Source organism: Amblyomma maculatum, chromosome 5 (genome assembly GCF_055883805.1).
Source record: "Amblyomma maculatum isolate TAMU_Amacu chromosome 5, ASM5588380v1, whole genome shotgun sequence".
Classification (NCBI taxonomy): domain Eukaryota; kingdom Metazoa; phylum Arthropoda; class Arachnida; order Ixodida; family Ixodidae; genus Amblyomma; species Amblyomma maculatum.
In genome coordinates this window covers 16,421,165-16,442,599 of record NC_139348.1, presented here as the reverse complement: position 1 = coordinate 16,442,599, position 21,435 = coordinate 16,421,165, and the positions used below count along the sequence as shown (strand labels likewise).

Genomic DNA, 21,435 nt, shown 5'->3' with positions numbered 1-21,435 from the left:
GTTTTATTCCTGGAAGTTGCCCCGCCGGGGAGGTGCAGTGGTAAGACGCCCGACTACTGTGCCGGAGTTCCCGGGATCGAATCCCGGCCTCGGCGGCTGCGTTTCGATGGAGGCGAAACGAAGTGGCGTCCGTGTGCTGTGCGATGTCAGCGCACGTTAAAGATCCCCAGGTGGTCTAAATTACTCCGTAGCCCTCCACTACGGCTCCTCTTTCTCTCTTTCCACTTTCATTCCCACCTTCCTCCCTTCCCTTACGGCGCGGTTCGGGTGTCCACAGAGCAAGTGTGACAGTTACTGCGCCTTTCCCTTCCTGTGAACCAATTTTTATTTTATTTATTCCTGGAAGTTGAATATGTTAGAATACAAAATATGTTCCATTAGTTTGCAGGGAATGCTTGTTAGTGAATTGGGTCTGTAGTTCAAAGGTGAATATCTGTTACCTGATCACGCATTACGTATCTAGAAGAACTGATCATGACCTGAAAATTCGCGAATACCGGACTAGAACGAACCTTTATGCTAACTCATTTTTTGTCAGAACCATATCAGTGTGGAATGATTTGTCTCGTGATCATGTGTGCTTACTAATGAAGATCTGTTCTTTTCCAAGTTGTAACCCCCCTGCTTGTACGCCCTTCAGCAAAGCGGGGTATTCCTGAATAAATAATAAATGTAAGAGAACCACCTTCCCGATTTTGCAGTCCGAGGGCTGCGTTTCATTCTGGAATCACTGCTGAAAACGTTTTGCTAAGTAAAGGGAAGGGTATATCTGATGAGCAGGACGAGTATGAGTAATAGATCAAGGACTAAAGCTGTGTCATTTTGAATTCGGGTGGGCTATTACACTAACTGAGTTACGTCATGAAATAATATAAGGTCCACAAAAGGTTCGGCTGTACTAGAAAGAGGTTCAGGAAAATCACCACTCCAGTCGATTAACGGCATATTGAAGTCACCACATCATTACAAGAACAGCCTTTTATGGAATTCATAGAGCTCAAAAAAGGACCTGACTTGAGTAGGTGGACGGTAGAAGCCCAACGATAAAACTGCGCCCCTCGAAATCTACTTAAATGATGACGCACTCCAGTGCAAGTACATCAGGTAACCTAGAGAGGAGTAATGACTGCTGATACATATTCGCAACACCACCGTCTCATGAATTTCTATCTTTGCGATGAATTCCGTAACCTGGTGGTGTTACTTCTTCGTCGGAGATATCAGGCTGAAGCCAACTTTCAGTGATTATAAGAATACGTGGGCTATGTGTCATAATAATACTATCAATGCCATCACATTTATTAATGATGCTACGTGCATTAAAATTGAGGAAACGGAGTGGCTTTTTGGAAAGGGTTAGGCTTATTGGGGTGGTATTTGTGGGTGCGGCCCTCCTTCTTTTCGCCGGCCTGCAGGAATCCTTCCTTCACATGCACTGTCCCATTGGAATAGTTCGCCGTTAATCCTAATTTTGTCGTAGACTACTTGCACTTTCCCCCAGCAGCTCTAATTTCCGAGGTGCGCTACCCCAGAGTTTCGTTTGAGTCTTGTAGGAGCTGAGAAATCCTCCTAAACTGAAAATTCTTTATTTTTCAAGTTGGAACAAATCTTTAAAATGTCAATTTTTTCATGATGGTCAAAGAGCTTGACTATTATTTGGCGTGGCCTGGTCCCCTGCCGGCGCCCAGTCCTATGAATTAGTTCAGCCGAAGACACCCGAACGTCAAGGATATTCTCAAACACGTCCTCTATCACAGCTTGCTACAAATCATCTTGAGTTTCTTCAGCTGTCTCTTTGACATCAAAAACTAAAACTTGTTCCTCCGGGAACGATCCTCTAGATCGAAAAATTTGTCCTGCAAGCTGCGGACCGTTTTCTTGAGGCCAGATACTTTTTCCTAATTTTCTTGATTTTTCCAATCGCTTTTCCATTTTTCTTTGCCCGTTGAGCATTCCGGTTAGCACTTCCTGGTTAGAAGGCCCCGGATTGGGCTCTACATCCCCAGAAAGTATTATTAAGGATAACACAAAATCACGAACAACCAAACACAAGGTGCATAATTTTGTGGGCGCGTCAGCTGGATGAAACATCTGTTGCTAGATTTGAAAGGAGAAGCTTTGTTACTGACCTGCGTGTAAAAAAATAATGGGTCTGACAAGCTGACAGGCGGCCAGCCGACGCAACCAATGGAAGATGCTGATGGCGGCTGGCTTCTCGTTGTGGCGCCCAAGCACGCTGAATCTTTCAATGCGCTGTTGTTCCGAACAGGATGAACTGCGTGTAAAAAAGCAACGGGTTGGACATGCTGACAGGCGACCGGCCGACGCGCCCATCTCTGATGTACACTGGCGTACAAAAGGTTGCTCCTTCCCTTATACACTCAGTTGGTAGTAGGTGCTTTTTCAGACCATCTTCTTTTCCTGTGATCGTGTCCTTGCGCCGTTCCATTGGTTAGTATGAACCAACAAGTGGTACAGCAAGTACTATTACAATAATAGCGAAGGAACAGCAGACGACAGTTAGTTCTTACTTTTAAAAAACGTTCAAATATTGTTCGGCTGACATGCATGTGCAAACAGAATTTTTTTGTTTTACTTCCCAAGAATCATATATTCGAATTTTGCGAGCCTTTTGCGGCTTTGCTGTGTCAAACGTGCACCGAATACTTGCAAGGACATTATTGCAGGCTAGTTGGGGCATTGCTAAAGGCATGTTTTAAGCACGGAACAACAGGACAGAAGTAACAGAGTATAGAGAGGACAAGGCGCTCCTTGTCCTTGTCCTGTCTACTCTGTTCTTTCTGTCCCGTTGTTCTGAGCTTAAAACATACTTTAAGAAATGCACAGAATACACATGCACAGCCTTCACGCTGCGGTATTTATAGGAAATCGGCACAATTGAAAGGGCGGGCCTCTTAGAAATGTGAAATGAAGTCATTTTGCAATAAATTTGCAGTTGCTGGAAACAAGGCGCAGAAAATCACAGGCTTCAGTTTTAATGCCAGCATGCTGGGGAGAAAACATTTCTTGGGGATGGTTAGACTGATAAGGATGTGGCATAGAAAATGTCCCAGAAAATTTAACACACAGTTTTGAAACTGCGAATACACACCAGTTTTGAAGTGGTTCCCCACAGATATGATAAATCTCTTACGGAAGTGCCAAAAGGTCCGCTGCAGTTGGTGTAGTAATACGCCCTAAAAAAATTGAGTCGTGTTCTGCGGGGTGTCACCACGGTCGCAGTCCACGCTTGTGGTGATATAGACTTATTATCTGTGTATACATGAATGTAGTACTAATATCTTGTTCATGCTCAGTGCCGTCGAGACGCGGCTTTGTCACATTATTTGGCGCGCAAGGTGCGTCGATATATATCACGAACGATTCCAGCCGCTCGCGTCCGTTTCCACAATGTTCCAAATTGGTCAGGTCATCTCTTGCGTGTTTATCTAGATACTCCGCTGCGACTTTAAATTGGCAACTGCCGAATGTAACGAGAATTCGTACTTCGATGACAAGCGAGTGCGATCTTACTATTATCGCCGCATCAAAATTGCTTAGTTCTTTTACTGGCGCAAGTCAGCCCAGTAATAAGCTTATGTAACTACAGCACTAGTATACCGCAATTAAATTTCCAACGTAGACTAGGTGCAACAGTTCAAACATTATTTTGTTGTGTACCGAAATCAATGGGACAAAAAAGAAAATTCTTCCAATTTTATGACACGTTCTTCTGCGTTGGTTCAAAGCAGCATTCATGCATCATCCTGGGTGACATAAACCTTGCCCTATCCTCTAATTATTCATACACAAATGATCCCTGTTTCCCACATATATTTCTGAAACTAGTATAGGTTCGGCTGCAAGAGTAACTACACTGAGTGCAACATTGCTGATATATGCGTCACGCATTTACAGCATCATGAATTTCATGCGGGCGCTCTCATTTGACTACAAGGATCACTCACCCTTATTCTTTACAGCAGCATCCCCTTCCCCCCCCCCCTCCCCCCCCAAAAGTAGAAAAGGTCCGTATGCGCTGCTTCATCGGTGTTGAAATATTACTGATGCAACACTGCTGTGCTTCGTCCGCTTAACCTAGAGTTGATTGAAGTGAAATCTACAAATATAAAGATGTTGACAAAGTTTTCAACACATTTTTATCGTTGTTACGTGGCTCCCAGATGAACTATTTCCATAGAAAAACGTCACTTTTCTCAGAAACGAAAAAATTCCGTATACCACGGATCAATTCACATCTTTACAATCGCATAAAAATAAAGGATAAAATGTACCCTTGGTTGTAGACAAAAGAGACCCAGCTTTATTCCTGAGTTATACAGAATACCTGAACACACTGACAACAGATTCAAAGAAAGCTACGAAAAAATATTTCCATACCAACTTCGAAAGCATACGGGAACAGCCTCAAAATGTGCGGGATGCAATAAATGCGCCTCTTGGAAAAAAAAGAACAGTACAAACCTTATGGAAATCTTAATTAATGACACTACTGTGTGCTCTGGCGCTCTTGCCATAGCTATAAAGATGCATTTTATAAGGTTTGAGTAGAATAATTGTGCAGCATTCAAAATTGCAGGTCAGTCAGTATCGGTTGTAACACCGTTCTGTGAATCTATCTATATGTATGCTAGCAAATCCCCATGAAGTAGAGCTCTTAGTGAACAAGTTGAAATTTAACACTGCTCCGAATCGATGCCATTGGCCCAATATCTGAAATCTCTATAAATTTTAATATCTGATTAACGGCACACTGTGGGAAGCCAACTTTAGCGCAAAAAAAATACCCTATTTTCATTTTGAACTTTTCGAACTGCGTATACCAATAAGAAAATTTAAAAGTTGGACTCAGCTTTTACTTTGAGGCCTTCAGTTCCTTAATTAACGTCGAACCCTAAAATAAAAATCAAGAGAGAAGATAGCTAATTTTATCTCTGCCAGGCATACAATATCTGCTTTGCCGTACAATCCAGCTACAAACGCCGCACCGATATATCTGTTGAAGCAATTAAAATAACAGTTAAAAAGAAGACATCAGCTACATGGGGTAAGCAACCTAGCGCTGAATATGCTGTACAGCACTCAGCGTGAAATGCATAAATATTAATGTTTTATTTGGAGAAGACCGACTACAACAGCATCCCGTTATGATGTGTTACCTGCGTATTAAAAGTTCTGACTCACCATATCTATTTCTGCAGCGGATATAGCTGAACGCTGTTGTGTCAGTGTTTCAGTCGTGTGCCGTTTCCTCTTTATATAGGCACTGATAGCGCAGGTTGCGGAAACGATAATGCTGGTCTGAAAAAGTGGCCAATTGGTTTTATTTGCTAGGTTCGCAGCCATGCAGAAGACCGGCGGTGCAGTTCGTAATAAGTACTAAGCAAAAGAGGCATAGTAAATTTTGCTGGTGGCGATATAAAAGCGCGACATGAAACATTCCCTCTTTGCCACCCATGACGCCGCTTTAAGCTTTCGCCTTTCGACTTTACATCACTGCAAACGCCACGTTTCAAAGAACCTAGGTCGGAGCCGTCCGCAGCCCAGAGAGAGCGCGATAGGCACTCAGGCTGCAGCTCGCGCTCCCCATTACACACGTCTGCAGTGCGCTCCGCCACCGCTGTGCGGCGCTACAAGCGCTGTGAAATTTATGCTCAACGCTCTTATTCTTTCTGCTTGTGGTGGGAGATTTCCACCAAAGTGCTTTGCCGCTGCCTCCCTCGCAAGGTTGGCGGTGTGGCGGGTGCGTGAAAGGGGAGGTGTCGGCTAAGCATCGCTACAGGAGAGGAGAGAACAGGTGGCGGAGGAGGAGGGCTGAACATGAAGGGTCGCGGGAGAAAAGGAAAACGCGAGGGAAAGGGAGAAGACGCGTCTGGCTGGCCTGGGTCGCGGCTCCAGTCCGCGTCGGAACGTGACGTCGCGTGGTGCGCTAGTCGGGCTTGCTCGCGTGTCCGCCCCCTCGACGCGCTGTTTTCGGCGGCGCTGCGCTCGTCGGAAATGATGGAGCGACCAAGAGACTCGCGGAGCACCTGTTAGCCGAGCTTCGGCAGCCGCTGATGGTGGCCTCCTTAGCGTCTTCCGTCCCGGATGCCCATTCTTCAACAGGATCCTCCGAAACAGTCTGTCAGCCATCGGTCTTCGCCTGCACTATTCCCAGGGTGACCACTGAAAGGCGGTTCCGCTTTGCATTGGAAACGACGTCGCGAAAGTTTCCCTACCGAGTTCATTCAAATGTAAACGACCGGGACCACCTTCGGCGTTTTTCCAGCGGCGAGCGCCTCAAGAGTCATCTGCAATCCCCAAAGGTCCCGCTTTTCGTCACCCTGGGAGAGGCAGAGGTGCTTCACGCAAACTCTCCATCTGCTTCGCTCGAATGCTGACGCGGCCGCAGCTGCTGTGTTTGTGTTGACATGGTAATTTATTCAAAACTGGTTTGCCATTGTGCGCTGGTCTTATCTGCCGTCTGTTGAACTTCAAGTCTGGTCAGGTTCGCCAGAGGCGTTATTGAGCGCTCCCGACAACTGCTAATAACGGTAAGTACGGTGAAAGTTTGCTGTTCTCTCCGCGCATGCTCGCTTTACCTGCAATGCCGATATCAACATAAAATCACTGTCATATATAAATGAAAGGACAGATTTTGTATTGTAGGAGCGCTGCTTAAGTTCTAGCATGATTAAAATAATAAATTATGCAGTGATTTTCTTCCAGCATGCTTGTACACTGGTGTTTAAACTTGAGTAAATTTTGAGAGATCAAATGGACTGTAAGAAGCAGACGAACCCTAGATTTATGGACGCGATGACTTGTTTTACTTGCTGCTTGCAGGGAGATTACGCGACTTTTGAGCCAGTAGCAATTCAATATATACTTTAAATACATATTAGCATCCAGTAGTTATTTCCTGCCATGTGACTGTGAGCACCCTGATAGGGTTTCTTTCCTAGTTCTTATTTTGTTGAATATTTTTTTATCTTGCTGGTAACAGAAATTTAGAGGTCTGCCCCAAAATACCTTCGCAGCTGTATGGCCTGAGTGTCTGCGCGCAAGTTTTTCATGCCGACAGAGTGCTTATGGCGGTGACTTGCCATCCGCGTCAGACGGCAGTGATATGCAAAATGTTTTCCGCTGCAGCTGACTGTCCAACGGTATATTGTGTTCCAGACAAAAGCGAAGCTACATCTGCATCGACTGACAGGTGACATCCGCATGTTTTCACCTAATGCGAACTATAAATTCAAATAGGGGTCTGTACAGAGGTATTCGCATGTGAATGCGAGATGTATTTATGTTCCACCGTAAGCAACTTAGCTTATATTGATGATAAAATTTTATTTCATTGGGCTTATCCTGTCACATGATCCCAAAGCCAATCGCAATGTTTATGATGGGGGGCCCAGTCACTATGAAGTCTATGTTCTCTATACCTTTCTTACACTTCGAAAAACAAGGGGGGGGGGAAGCCGCGTGGCGGAGTAAAATAATGAACGCCGCCTGCAATGGCTTCAGGAAACGCGTATGGCACATATTCTTCACCATGATTACTTGCGATAGCGTCGATGTAAACAGCCTTGCAAGGTGCGTCAATGAGGAGACAAATGTGTTTCTTTGCTGCCTTCTTTTTATTTGGCAGCCTAAAGTACTGATGTCGTCGGCTTTCTTGGGAAAGTTAACCCTTTATTCGTCAGAGCGCGTACCCATGCATTACGTTTACCAGGTAATGCGTTTATGCTCACGGTGCGTTGACTCCAGCTATCTTTCGACTTGGCCTGAGTGAGTGCTTTTTTCAGGAGCACGCCACGCGCTGACTTCGTCTTTGCTAACTTCGTGTATGGACTAAAGTTGGAGTTTAAGTACTAGACGTAGTGGCTTGTTTTAAAGACACCGTTTAGTAACCTTCAACGCAGCAGATTTGCTGAGTAATCTCTTTTACAGCCCATAAACGCAGTGAACCGTAGCTTTGAGCCAAGCATTGGCAGCAATAAAAGTTATTCTCATTGAACGGCATTATATAAATAGAAAAGTGCCGGAGACTGTCCGCAGAAGCAGGGAAACTTATGAGAATGGAGCAATGCGTCTTGCATTATTATGTTGAAGTTCGTTTCGCTAACCAGGCAAACTTCTTATTTAAATACTCAGTTGGATAAGATACGAGTTCAGTCGATAAGAGATTTCCTCATGTGCGTGCAAAAGTGACTCCGTTGACCGAAAAGAATATTAGCAGCTATTACAGCAGTTTCCAACTAATCGTTCTTCTGTATATTTCACTTTTTCGGCCCAGGTCCGAAGGAAACGCATCTAGGCGCCGCTAAGCTATTTCCTCCTAGGCCGTTTCTGACACCTTTTCCCTGCTCATACAGCGGAGACACTAGCACAATTGATCCTGTCAGCGTTCATAACCATTAATGAATTTAGGAATACATTTTAACAAACTATATTTCCGAAAAAGGTGAAGGGCGAAGCCTCAGTTGGCGACGAAAGTCGTTTTAGCACTTTTGTCATTCATTATCTATTGAGCCATGCAACAAGTGCTGTATAGTTCAACTCCACTAAATTTAAAGGATCTCAAATTTTCTCTTGCTTGGTGCAACAATCATCGACAAAATATATGTAGAGCACCATAAGAAGGCGACCACACGTGGTTTTGAATGCCCCGAAATAAAATACCGGCTGTCGTAAACTTGCAAAGCAAGTTCTCAGTCTCGACAGTTGTTAAATATTGTTACCACCTTGCCCCAAACTAGCGCTCTCCCGCAAGGGTTGGTGAACGTGGCTTTCCAAAGGGCTGCCTGCGCTTGCTCTCTTAAACATCTTTCGGTACCGAATCCCAGACCATTTTGCCGCCTCCGATCCACACCGAGGGTCCCTGATTCGCTTGCGCGTCTCGGCGGCACAAAAAAGATGTTGAATAATCAGAGAGAGCAAACCAGCCGCTCGGCCTCTGCTGCGCACGGAAGCCAAATGCCTCGAGCTTCGTTCGCGTTGGCGCTCTCCTTATAAAATCATTCAATATGGATTAACTGACAGGGCGAACAAAGTTACACCTTATTTAAGCAGAATCTGTTCCAGAGCAGCCAAGACCGGCTGATCATCCAAATAATAAGAGGCAATTTCTCAAAACGTGCACGCTAGGTAAATATGGGGGAAGGGCAGATTTGTCACCGAGACAAGAAAAAATGTTGCGCGCCTGCTGTAAGCCCAAGCACCAGTTCTATCGAGTTATGTGAGCCCTGTTCAGCCACACGCGAGGCAATGAAAGAGTCGACACAGCTGGAAAGAGAGAGCGTAAAAATTTGGATGCTTCAATAGCTCAAGAGGCAGTCCCCTGATCTCTGCAGCTGAATCAGGGTCCCTTAGAACTCGCTGATACAAAAAGAAATTTAACTAAGGAGGTGACACATGTGCAATGTGTGTTAAATGCGTGGAAACTCGAACATCTCGAATTCGAATGGGATGGCATCCACCCTGATGTCGATGCAGGCAGAGCCACTCTCTCTGGGGTTTATGATACCAGTGGTCGTGCGAACGAATTTGCGGTTAGCAAAAAGCGATTTGCAGGAACGAAATTTATTAGAGAAAATGAGGAAATAGTTGAGCTATTTATAACAATTTTAAAATGCATATACGCAAAAAAAAACAAGCATAGTGGTAACCCCCCCCCCCCCCCCCCCTTTGTTTCAATGGGGACGTTATTATATTTAATTCAGTCCATACAAAGAGCGCGGCGAGCTATCTGTTCACAAATGTGGAATAGCAGAGCTGAATATGGGAGAGAGACTGTACCAAATGAGAACATGTCTGTCAGTGTTGACGTCTTTCTTTAACAAATAGCGCACGTCCTTCAGAATAAAACACCAATAGCTCTTGCCTTGTCGAAAATGGAGCTTGAATGTCTGGAAACTACAACACAGTGTCCCTGCCGCCGGGTGTTTTTGCCCAAGCAAACGGCGGTGATGTCACGGACATTTGATGAATTTTATTTAATTCTGTGTCTACCAGCGCCAGTAGGTTTTTTATCACTGACCACAAAGTCGGTGTCGTACTCGAGGCCGCGAATTACAATCCAGTGGCAGGATAGAGGAAAAAAACCACAAACCTGAATTCTATTCTCTCAGCCATACATGCGCCTGTCCCTGGCAAACAGGCGTAAACATAGCCATGAAGAGTAATACACTCTAGCGCGTTACTCGGCTAAATTCATCTTCGGTGTGCCCTTTAGGTCGATACATTCAGATCCTAAATGCAGGCACCACTGATGGGTGCTATTCTAATCGGAGAGCAAGCGAAAGGTAGTTTTCACCGCCGGACGATGGCCAGCTCTTTCTAAACAATCCAAAAACCAAAACTTGCCTTTTCAACTAAAGAACAAAAACATTCATAACCTAGCGCACGTATTTGGACTCTGACACATTGTTATGAGGAGAACTACAAAAGAAAAAAAAATCACCATTGTAGCCTTGCACGGAAAAACAAAAAATGCACACAGCACATATTTACCTTCTACAACACAAGCATAGCAGGTGATTCTAGACTTTCACAACAGCCTAAACTAGACAACCAAGGAAACTTCGAACAGATTTATGTGAAAAAACACGCAAGATAATCAGAAACCGTCGTTTAATTGTAGACAAGAAATTACAATGCGGGCTGCACTGTATTTTTCTTCTATAAACAATGCCTTATCGTTGGACCTCAGGGCGTAACCATTGAGGCCGCATAATATGGCGCTATTTGCGTATTTTATGAACCCAGCTAGACCTACAGAATGAAAACAAAAGTCACTTTCATCCTGCGAATCTATCTTCATTACGTTGTTTGTGTACCTTTTGGGGAGAAGTAAGGCGGGTCTAATGTTTCAATTCTGAGTGGACATATAAACATAATTTTAATCTGGTTTACGGTAGGCTCTCATTTCTCTGAGTCAATGTCGAGTCAAGTTCATACATTTGTACGGATACCAAATACGGTGCCCCCCATATCTGACAACTCAGCTCCAAGACACGCCGTCAAACAATTAAGCCTGCAACGAATGGTGCGTGGTGGTAACCCTATACGGACAAGACGAAAAAAGACAACAAACAACCAACCAGGACCGATTCCCGCACTTTTAGCCTGGTGCGTGTTTTAAATGCGCGGTCATCCGCTATCAATTGCTTTTGAAAAGCGAACACCAGTTATTAATTTCATTTGCTTGCCTAGCTGTTTCATTGTTCGTACGAACTGCGCTAGCTTTCCGGCCGCTGTTACATATCATTAAGCGCGTACCCGGTAGCATGAAATGTAGCACTGAGCTGGAATGAGGCCGAGAACCAACGAACAGGCACCGCTTTTTTTTTTTTTTTTTTTGGCCGAACACGCGCACGGAACGCACAATTCAAACACAGGGCCTAACGTTGGATGGTGCTGACTATCTCTGCGGAGCACCATCGGATCTGCGCGTTCAAGGCAAGGTTGCTTATCACGATACATATCAGAACATCTTAGGCATGTTTCAGCATGCTATATGTTAAATGTTATATCGCAAACAAAGACAACCACAACGACACACAAAACAAACAAGCGTTAACGCTCAGCCGGCTTTTATCTCCGAAAGATCACGCCTTTTATAGCCCGTTACTGTAGCGTTTAAAGAGAACAACGCATAACAAACATTGATAATTGAACCAGGAAGAACTCATCCGCAGGTAGGCAACATCATGCGAGACCTAAGAGTTTTTTTTTTTTTTTTTTAGGTGTCGGATGCTATCACCGATAGTCTAAAGATAAGAAGATATTTCGTTTTTAAGCACAAAAAAAGAACTCGAAAATTAGGCGTGGTCACAAGATCTTGTTGAGCAGTGGTCTCGTGGTGGACTGATAACCGACGAAATGGGAACTTTTAAGAAAACATCAAATGGGTTACAGACACGCGTAACAAACCAACTCGCCTTTCCTCAAAATTCTTAATCGTTCATGCGGCATACGATGTTTAAACATTTATTGACTTGGTAGCACAGAACGAATTTTTTAATTGACACAGTTCCAACGATTGAATTTGTTATGTCCGCTGTTGGCTTGAAGAAACAAGGCGTTGACGAACACAAGAAACTATTTATTATAAGTGGACTCGGACGGTGGCGGCCGCTCATCGGCGCGGTGCGGTCATCTCTCCCACACAGCTGGCCGGTGCAGAAAGGAGAGGACTGACGTCGAGAGGGTCGTTGGTCTTTCGTTCACACGCGCAACCCATGCGAAACAACACCGCGGCGGGAATCGCGCACTGGTTGAGCGGTTCATTATTCCCCCGTCTACGCGCAAGACAACAGAATTCACGACTGAAATGGCCCGCTTCCAATTGAGGGGGAAAATGGGGGTTTGCTTACGTCCCATGCGAATTACTGGAGGGCTTCGGGAATTCGGACCACCTGGCGATTTTAACTTTCACTGGCACCGAGCGGAACAACGGTGTCGTGCTCTCTGCTACAATCAAAACGCGGTCGCCCGGTCACAATCGAACCCGTTTAGCCTAGCTAAGTAATTGTGCCCCTTAATTCAGCCACGGATACGGGTAATACGTAAATAAATAAATATTTTTGAATAATGTTAACTTTTTTTTTCTCAGCCAACAATATGACTGCTTCATTCGTGTCGCTGCTATAACGCTCCAAGTGTGTACTTCGCTACACATTATTGAATGAAAAAAAAAGAAAACATGGAGGGGCGGGGCACTAACAACCGCCTCTAAGGGTATGATGCGATACCCTAGGCTACCAGCCCACATATAAAGCCCGCTCTAGCCAAGCCGTATGAACGTACATGCATGGGTTAATGTGAGTGCAACAGTCCTGGCAGGCCTGATATCACTTTCTCATATGGAAGGAGAAGCCGGGGTTAGCAGCTGCTGCCAAACGTAATGTCGGTTAACTCTACACCCAGTTAGTGCTTGGCCTCGTCAGCTCGCAGTTGCCACCTGTCAGCGCTGTGGTCTTGATTTTTCGCTGATAATGACAACGTCGGCTAACAGCCGCCGAAGCCGGATTTCAGAGGAACGGGGCATTTATCGCTGTCGGGTTAACACTACGATATTGGCCGCTGTGTACGGACCCAAGCTGGAACGGGGTCCGGAACATTAACCTCGATTTCACCCTGGCCGCAGCTTCATGCATGGGCCGGACAGGCCCGGCACACCTGCTCATGTCTCGGCCCGGCCACTGGGACGATTGTGGTATCATCTCTTTGCAGTGACAGGGAGCCTAGGGCGACTGCGCTCTCATTGTCACTGCATTGTCTGTAAACATGGTCGCGTAGTCGTGAGCCGACGGCTTCGGCCAGGATCTCGTCAACTTATATAAGCGCTACAGAGACGACACAACAGCAAACAAAGACCGGACAGAGCGCTACATTCTCGTCATGTGAGGTGATAGGAATTGTTCAAGCGGCTTCTTCGGTCCCTGGATGCGGTACAATGGCTAGTGATCAGTGTTGCTTGTCACAAGTCTTCCTGTGGAAATGGCTGGCATCGAATATTACTGCAAATTATTGTCCATCTCGCCAGGCATAATTTCTTTAAGGTTTGCCCTACCATTCGGGGCGCGAAAGCAGTAGGTGCTTTCTATAGAAATTGCGCGCTACACTAGGAAAACTGGACATATGGGAAAGCCCACAACGTCCGAGGTGTACAGGAAAAGCGCGCACTGACAAGTATGGTTTATTCGCATAAGGGACACAATTTCAGGATTGCGCTTAAGTCTGCATAAGAATGGAAATGGCGAGAGCCATTATACAAGGCTGTTTTCACTACCTACATCACCATTATCATCCCTATACACAAGCACTTTCAACACTACCGCTATCATTATCATGTTAATATGCCGTCATTGTCATCGATACTACAGTGGCCCTTACCACTAACTGCAGCGTTATTATCAAATACCTATCAATGTTATCAATATCACTAACTACATCTGCTTTCTGGTTGCTAATGTCATCCTCACGCTGGACAAGTACAATTACGTTCGGTTTCTCAAGAATTCGATGTGGTTAATTACCGGATTATTAGAGGGCTTCGATTAAGCAGCCCAGTGATTTGAGGCATGAGCGGTTTGGTACTGTCCCTCGGAAGTTTTTCCATACAATAAAGAAAGAAAAGCACCCGGCGTGGCGCCGTGATTGTAGCCTTCGGCTGGGGATTGGAGGGATAGGGGTTCGACCCCAGGTGGAGGAAGAATGCTTTTTTTAGTGTCAGTTTGTGCAAACACTTTCTGTGGAAATTTCCAGCCCGCATTTCCGCTGCCCATGAGCTAAGAAATAATTTCCCTTTAAAGCAGCTCATTAACACGCTCGGTTCAAAGGCATCTCGCAAACTCAGGCCATCCGCAGTGTCAAATTCTCACGCACCTACCATTCTTATTTCCTCGCTTGATAGTATGCTTGCACTCTTGTCTTCTTCTGCCGGCGATATCTCAAAGGCTCCTATTATTGCTCTTATCTTTCTTCTTTTTGAACAGGCTAAGATAGTAGTTCCTCCAAAAGCATGCGTACAGTGTGTTGTACGCGACAGTGTGCGTGAGACAGATACGGGGCCTTCCTTTCTGGAAAAAGCCAATTGTATTTTTTTAGGCCTTGCCGCAGTGGTGCTGTGGTTAATATTCCCGACTACGGTGCCGGAGTTCCCGAGCCCTCATCAATCCAACACAGACGCGCACGGAAACGCAGAAACACCTACACAAAGCCATGCACTCATTCCAAGGAAACACAATCCAGCTGGCAGTGGTGCTACGCGATCGCTACCTGTGCACAATTCAGGACCACCGCGGATCGGCCTATTCCTATGCAGGCAGGGAAAACTCGGAATTGGATAACCCATTACGGCTCCACGATCTGCGGGCCAGTCTGGCCAAAATGAAGAAGGGCACTGCGCCGGGCAGGGAAGAGGTCACCGTCAAACTTCTGGCGAACTTCCCTGAAACGGCGCACCAGTGCCTTCTTGACTATATCCATGCGATCTGGACGGGGGAAACCCCCTTCCCATAAGGCGGCTCTCTTCGCCTGTTTTCCCAAAGCTGGGAAACCAGCAGACACGGACAACCTCCGACCATCTCTCTTACGTCGTTTGTCGGCAAATTGATGGAGACGATGGTGCGGGATCGGCTTTCTGAGTACCTTGAACAACACAACACTTTCGCGGACGCCATGTTCGGATTTCGCCCACACAGATCAGCACAAGATGTCCTGCTCCAACTCGACCGCGAAATACTGAACCCCATCGTAGGCACAAGAAAAGACAAAATCGTCCTCGCCCTGGATCTCAAAGGGGCATTCGACAATGTAACACACGAGGTCATACTCACGCACTTCAGTCAAACGAACAGTGGTACGAACACTTTCAATTGCACAGGACCAAAATTACGGACCTTTTTTGCTCGGCACGAGGGGTACTCCGCAAGGCGCAGTGCTGTCACCTTTGCTATTCACCGTTGCAATGATGCGCTTACCTGCTTTGTTGGGTGCGGTCGAAGGGGTGCGGCACGCGCTGTACGCCGACATCACCCTCTGGACCACGAAAGGGCGTCTGGGGGACATGGAGACCAGCCTGCAGACGGCTGTTAGCATAGTGGACAACTATGCCCGCGGCTGTGGTCTCCAATGCTCACCGCAAAAATCTGAATTCGCGCATCTGCACCCCTCGCGCTCATGCTCCCCGACTCGAATCAATCTCTTCTTGCAAAGCGAATCCATTCAAGACTAAGAAAATCAGAGTTCCTAGACTTTATACACAACCAGCGACTCGCCAAGCTCCGGCACGTGGCGGACCAGGTGAGCCGCATGGTCCGCCGGGTTTCCAGCAAGCGTGGTGGGTTACGATGCAAGGACGCCTTGCGGCTGGTGAACGCATGCGTGACCAGTCGAATCATGTATTCGACTCCCTACCTCCACCTGCGGCAACAGGAGGAGGATACTCTTGAAATTATCCTCCGTAAAATCATGAAACGAGCACTGAACCTCCCGGTCTTCACCTCTACCAGCCGTCTCATGGCGTTGGGTGTGGTGAATACTTTCAAGGAGCTTCGGGAAGCCCACCTCACCAATCAGTACACGCATCTGACTAAGACAGGGTCTGGTCGCCGCGTCTTCTTGCCCGACTTCAATTCCGATACACCCAACTCACACAGTAGAGATGTCGCATTCCCGAAAAATGGAGACATGCCCTCCATATGCGGCCTCTCCCCGCCAACATGTCCAGAGAGGACCATAATCATCGGCTCCTGACGCGGGCGGAAGCCTTGGACCGCCATTATGGAAACAAACCAGGAGTTTTCTACATGAACGTCTCCGGCCCGAACCCTAGGGGTAATAATACACAGCCGCAGTCATCCACAAGGGCAAAACAGTAGACGGCCTTACGTTCAAGGCCCAGTCACCAACCCACGCAGAAGAGGTTGCCATCGCCCTCACAGCCTCTGACGCCTCCTCCAAATACATAATAACTGACTCGCGAGGGGCTTGTCGGAACGTCCAGCAAGGGTGGACTGCTCCCCCGCAGCTTACCGCATCTACCAAAATTGTATTCCAGATTCGGATCCCGCGTTTCGAGCTCTCGTTTGGGCTCCAGGTCACCAAGGTCTCCAAGGGAATGAGTCAGCCGACGACGCCGCCTGCGCGCTCTCTGTCCGGGCATCTCACACGGGACCCGACGCGGACCAGGATTGTGAATTCAGCCCAGCTTACAAATTTAAAGAAATATGTGAATATTACAGATCCACTCACCAAACTCTTCCCACCCCATGCAAAGGGTTGGGGAAGGCTAACGATCGGGTGCTCCTGCGCCTGCTCACCAATACAATGTTGTGCCCGGCTACTCTTAAACTTTTTGATCCGCAATTTGACGGGCTGTGCTCGCACTGTGGGCAGGTGTATGACACCTACCACATGGTGTGGGCCTGCCAGAAAAACCCATCTTTGCCCCCTATCCCCAACCCCACTTGAAAGGACTGGGAGGCGACCCTGTCCGGCTGCTGCACCCTAGAGGCCCAAAAGGTATTTATGCAGCACGTCCGGGCAGCGACAAACGCCAAAGGAGTGCGTATCTAGGCATCCCACCTAGTGTCTATACCTCTCTATACACATAATAAATGTTTTCACCACCACCACCACTGTAAAAAGAAGGAAAAGAAAATGTATGGACCTGCTACTGCTTCTCTAGCTTACCCACCTCCGCTGCCTCGTGCGGACAGAGTAGAATATAGAGAAAAAAGACATAAGAAGAGGGAGTGAGAAAGACGCGCGTCACAGCAGTCGTCGTAAAGTGCCGTAGAATCTTGAGGTACCTTACCAAAGCTTACTGGCACAAGTTGGGTTCCCGGATGCTCTATCTTTGAAGTCTCCACATGAGGCTGGAGCTGTCTCGTTTCTGGAAGAGGAGAGTGAGCAGGTGAATAGATCAGCATAGTTATACTGAAATGGTTTCGTGCGGGCACGAGTTCGTTTGGTTGGGCTTGCTATGACGGCCTACAGCAGGTACAACCGCTGGTGGCAGTCGACACCTCGTCGCAAACGACGGGGGCCTACCATTCCCAGCCTCGTAGGACCAAAAGCAGTTGTGCGATATCAGTGAACGTTGAAGATCCCCAACTGGTCGAAATTACTCCCAAATCCCTCCACTACGGCTCCTCTTTCTATGTTTCAGCTTTCACTCCCATCTTTCTCCCTTCTCTTACAGTTCTGTTGCGTCCACAAAAATAAGTGAGACAGGTATTGCGCCTTGCACTTCCTGGGAACCAATTATTATTTATAATCCTTTGTAAACTAGAAACAAATTTGCGATATTAAAAGGAAGTTGTAAAGGCGCCATCACGTCTATTCTTAAGGCGAAGCTTGCACGTCTCCCTAATTTTCGATTTGCCTACTTGCGCGTCCTCTAGGTATAGTCACATAGTATGGGATATATGTTGGCTGGTTGCACTTTATGCACTACATCACATGGATATGTGTGATGTTGTGAAAAAAGCCTTCTGCAGAATATTTCTTCCTTAAACAGAGAATAATTCGCCTGTGGATAGATTGCCGTAGGTACTCTACTCGTAGAGTTCTGTAGAATCTTGTGGTACCTAACCTACTCGCAGAAGTTGGGTTCCTGGATGCTCTATCTGTGAAGTCTCCAGGTGAGGCGGGAGCTGTCTCCTTTCCGGGAGAGAAGAGTTATCGGGTGAACAGATCATCATAGTTGTACTGGAGCTGTTTCGTGCAGACACGATTTCGTTTGGTTGGGCTTCGGAGCGCAATGGCGCCTCTAGAGGTCATTGCGAGACAATTGAGATCATCTTCTGCACTAATTTTGACTTGGGTCGAGGTGTTGTTGAATACGGAGGTTAAGATATGTCTTTTGTAGTGAAAGCTACCTTGGCCACGAACGAGGAGTTTCGCGTGGCGGGAAGCACCGCCTAGGAATCGCCGCAGCGGGCGGACGCCGCGTGCTCATCGCGCCATCTGGCAATCAAGAAGCAACCAGAAGGAGATGCCTCTTCTTTAATGCAACCACATAGATTGACATAGTGAGTAGGGGAGCTCCTTCTCCAGCGTGAGGAGCATCACAGTGATGATGATAGGCTAATCAACGGAACGGTTTGGGCGAGCGTTTACTCAGGATTGGACAAGATTCGATTGCACATGTTTTGATTCAATCGGACAGCGTTGGTTGGATTTTATTTCACTGAAATGAGCTAGAGTGGATTAGACTGGACTGATTTGGATTGAATTAGATTAGGCTGGAATGGATTGGATTACACTGGATATAATGAGATTAAATTGGATTAGAGAGGAGTAGGCATCCCAGCGCCAGGCACATATGCTTTCGCTACGTATATCATGACATAGGTGAGCTAACCCACGGCCATTTTTTTATTATGTCTCGCCCGTGCTTAATACATGAACAGAACTGATATACCATCACCTAGTCAGTGTCTTCAAAGGCTCACTTGAAGTAAACCCTCAATTGCGTTAATTCGAAAAATAGGTAATGACTTCAAAGTATTTAGTCGTGGAATAAAAAACATATTTTCTCTAAAAATCCTACTATCCTGAACGTGCTGTACTCGACATATTGCCGCGAAACCTTCAAAACAGTATTTGTTGTTTTTAACAGCCGCCGGCCTTATCACTCTGATTCTGGATCGCGTATCGGTTCTGTATTCTTTTTTTATTAATGCTCGATGCAGTGTTGCCAATTTAGCTACTTTGTAGCTAGATTTAGCTACTTTTGGACTCAACTAGCTACCAAGAAAGTTAGTTTAGCTACGAGTAGCTGTTCTGGCTCCTTTCTTCAAAATCTAGCTACAAATCTAGCTATTTTGGTGAAATTTAGCTTAAATCTAGCTACATTTTGGAAAATTACTATTCTGGCGTGAAACATTTTCCCACAGACGCTACACATGATGATACTGACGTCTGGCACATAGCGCCATCTGGTAGTTTTTAAACAAGACGCAAACCAGACAAAGATATATTGGATATATTGCGAGAAAGAAGGAAACACTTGAAAAGAGAGAGGAGGAGGATGCAATACAAGGCGCCACTTAGGGGGTGTCGGTATGCCTCCGCCGCCTCTGCTTCCATGCAGCTTCCTCCATGTTTGCCTCAGCGGGAAAAAGAAAAAAAAATAGCTCACAAAGTAAAGAGATGCGAGGCCATGCGGCTGATGTGGCGGCGTAGCTTCTGACGGGTGTCGCCTATCGCGCAGCGCGGGGGCTCCGATGAGCATCGAAGTCGTGCTCGCGGTACACTATTGTGCATGTGTGTACGCATTCCTATTACTTACTCTTAACGTTCCCTGCGAGGCGACCATAAGGCGCCTGGAATCGACTGTCTGATTCGACTCTTTGCGGATCATGTGCGGTCAGCGCCGAGCGGATAATTAGAGGCCCACCGGTCCGAGTTACGCCGAGTCGCGGACTGAAGATATCGCCTGGACAGTCATTAAACCTTTCATAACTCTCCGTTCATAGGCCTCTGTGTGCGCACTAAAAGTAGATAAAAGTCCATTCTTTACATGTTTACAGAGCAGTGGTGCATTCGCAGCTAATCTTTTCTTAGCGCGCAAGCTTTAACGCTTTGCGAAAACTACGTCTGCCTAAATTATCGGAATCGAATCCTGAGCACATTTATCATTCGTTATTCGTTAGCGTAAAGGAAGGAAGGACGGAAGCAAACAAGTTCTTTCCTTCCTCCATGTTCGTTAGTTAGCACTTGTCATGCGTAGTCGCCTGCAGGAAACCATGTCTTGATAGCTGCGTTTAACTTTTACAATAATATAGCTGCCAATAAATGCATTATATATCCAAAATATAAAATAAAACTTCTTGGGAAAAAATCTAGCTACTTCTAGCTCCTTGCTAAATTTTTTAGCTACTTTTAGCTACTTTCACTCTGCCATCTAGCTACTTTTGCTCACCGACATTTGGCAACACTCGTCTCGCGTGTTGCGTCTCGCGACATCGAGTCGCGAGACGCACCTTTATCAGCTTCGTTGTAGCGCAAGATGTACTGAGATCTGTCTCGAAGATTCCGGCCACTCGTGTACCTTTCTACAATGTTCCAGCTTGTGCTTGTAGCAGTTGCGACGCTGTCTAGATTGTTCTTAGCAGCCTTTAAATTGAGCGTTGACGAGTGCGACGGGGATTCTTTGTTCGACGATCGACGAGCACGTTTGTTGCTATCGCCGCCGCCGAGTTGCTTAGTTCTTTTGCGGGCGCTAGTCAGCCCGATAAAGAGTTTCTTCTGTGCAATCACCGACTCTTCATTTGTGTCATCGACCCTGGTCACCACCACGTGACAATATTCATTTGATGTCCCGAGCGCCCTGCTTTCATAAATACTTGACACTTGCGATTCAACACCTAATATAAGATTAGGAGTAGCAAAGAAAAGGCGCTCGATACATCAAATGAATACGTCGAGTACCACATGTTCAGGATAGTAGTGTTTTTACAGAAAATATATTTTTTATTACACGAGTAAATGGCCTTATAAGTTAAATTAAATAGGCAACCTTGTTAAGTACGCTCCAATTTGTTGTAAGAGTGCTGGAGAAACACCGCAAGAAAACGGGGACAAAGCACAATAAATGTTTATCGTGAAAGCGCAAAGAAAGGACGGACACACGAGAGCTCAGACCTTGTCTTTATTTGCGCTTTCGCGATCAACGTTCGTGTTAAACCGACTCGGTGAAACGTGGTCATTATTGCAAAATAGACATTACTTTGTGTTCTGGTGTTTTCCTTTCTCCCGCACTTAGCAACCACGCAAGACCTTCACCAAATTTCAGAAGTACGAGTTGTGAGTTCGAAGAAAGCAATGTCAGCGCTGATCTGCACCGGAGTGAGGACTCACGCGGGCAGAGCATAATACGAAGGCCAGAGAGCGCCACTCGGCCGGGCCAACAAG

The 21,435-nt window shown here is 46.3% G+C and overlaps 1 protein-coding gene across 1 annotated transcript in view; it reads left to right on the top strand.

Moving 5' to 3' along the window:
- Nucleotides 1-5,932: 5,932 nt before the first annotated feature.
- The window catches only part of LOC146187805 (uncharacterized), a 199,577-nt gene continuing 184,074 nt past the window's right edge, over nucleotides 5,933-21,435 (top strand). The window contains exon 1 of the mRNA XM_084603536.1: nucleotides 5,933-6,554. The gene's annotated coding sequence lies outside the window, so the exon portion shown is untranslated. The remainder of the gene's footprint in view (nucleotides 6,555-21,435) is intronic.